This window comes from Poecilia reticulata, linkage group LG8 (genome assembly GCF_000633615.1).
Source record: "Poecilia reticulata strain Guanapo linkage group LG8, Guppy_female_1.0+MT, whole genome shotgun sequence".
In the NCBI taxonomy this organism is placed as follows: domain Eukaryota; kingdom Metazoa; phylum Chordata; class Actinopteri; order Cyprinodontiformes; family Poeciliidae; genus Poecilia; species Poecilia reticulata.
Window position 1 is genome coordinate 1,513,927 of NC_024338.1, and position 1,669 is coordinate 1,515,595.

The following is a 1,669-nucleotide window of genomic DNA, read 5'->3' on the forward strand; positions in this document are numbered from 1 at the left end:
TACATACATACATACATACATACATACATACATACATACATACATACATACATACATACATACATACATACATACATACATACATACATACATACCTTACATAAATAGAAGGAACGCATCCATGAAGATATTACAAATATAATGCTGCTTTTTTTGCAACGGACTCGGCTTGTGGTCTTTCTGGGAACCGTTTTAGAAACATTTACCTTGTTGATCTGATAATCGCTGTTATATTTACTCATTAGTTTAATCTGGTTAAAGTTCTCTCTGAGGCTCAAAGAGTCTGATCGATCTGAACCACTCATTTTAATTTAAAAAATGCTGGACTGGGAAGTGAGCTTATAAAGTTTAGAGATTACAATAAAAACATTTTTTTTCTTATTTAAAGAACAATATATTTTATGGCCGTTGACTTTTTAGATGAGTTCTCGTGGGAAACATTCCTGTGGTGGAATGTTTCCCCATAAGGCACCACAATCATTACTGCCTGCGTAAAATCATTACGCAGGCCGTAATGATTTTAGCAGTTATATGGCCAGTTGTTACTGACAGTGCATGTTCATTAGAGCGGCAGCAGCTACTGCTACAACACTCAGCTCTGAGGCTCTGAAGATGTTCCCAGGTGTGCGGTGGCCTTGAACTTGAGCTCAGTTGGCATCTGCGTGTCCCTCAGTCTGCAGCTCCCCCTCTCTAGTCATTAAGGTCATTAAACCTGACCTTGACTCCGGGGGCAGCCAGATCACACCACAGCGCAGAGACGGGCTGGGTGGTTTGAATATGCGCGCGCAAAGGTCGCCTTAGACAACCCGACATCAGGCCGTTAAAGCAGCTCGACTACTGTTTGGTTAAAGCAGAAATTCAGACGTGCATTGCCATTTTCCGTAATCCATCAGTTCAACATGAAATATATTACCACACCGTTTATCAAGGCTGTGGGTAAGATTAATTATATCCCTTGTTTTACATGAAGGCAGCTGGCATCCTAATACCCGATGAGGTTAATTAATTCATAAGAAAGTAGAATAGTCTTGAAATTTATGTAGAAAATTAATTTCACTCTTTCGTTTGATAAAGTTCTTTAGGCCACAAGCAATTCTGCACATATACGGTGAAAAAAATGTCATACCATTTTGAGCAGCATAGAGTGTTTTATGGTCATTTATTCACTTAAGGAAAAAAGAGCATAAAGATCACGTCAACACTGCTTCAGTATTTAACCGATTCTGAGAGGATTTCATGGCTTTCATGTGTGTGACACGTTTTAGATCTTATTTTAATAATGATGAGAGAGATTGTATATCAACTTCGTAGAGTATTTATGCAGACAACATGAAGCAAAAAACATAAACATGTTTTAGACATTGATCCAAGAAGGAGGCATTTCTTTGTCCCAGCGATAAACAAATAAGCAAAAAATAAAATAAAAACAATAAAAAGCACTAGACAATAAATACCAATGAGCAGTAATAGTCTTAATTACACACACACTCATTCCTTAAGAGACTGCTGAAAATATATTCATTTAAAACTCAAAACTTATTAATTAAAAAGTCTGAAAGTCTCAGGCAGAAAATACGTATTACATCGGGACTCCTGGAAATCAACCAGTGTCCTAATTTTAATTAATGTATTTATTTAGTTCATCACGAGAACTAATTAATTAATTAAA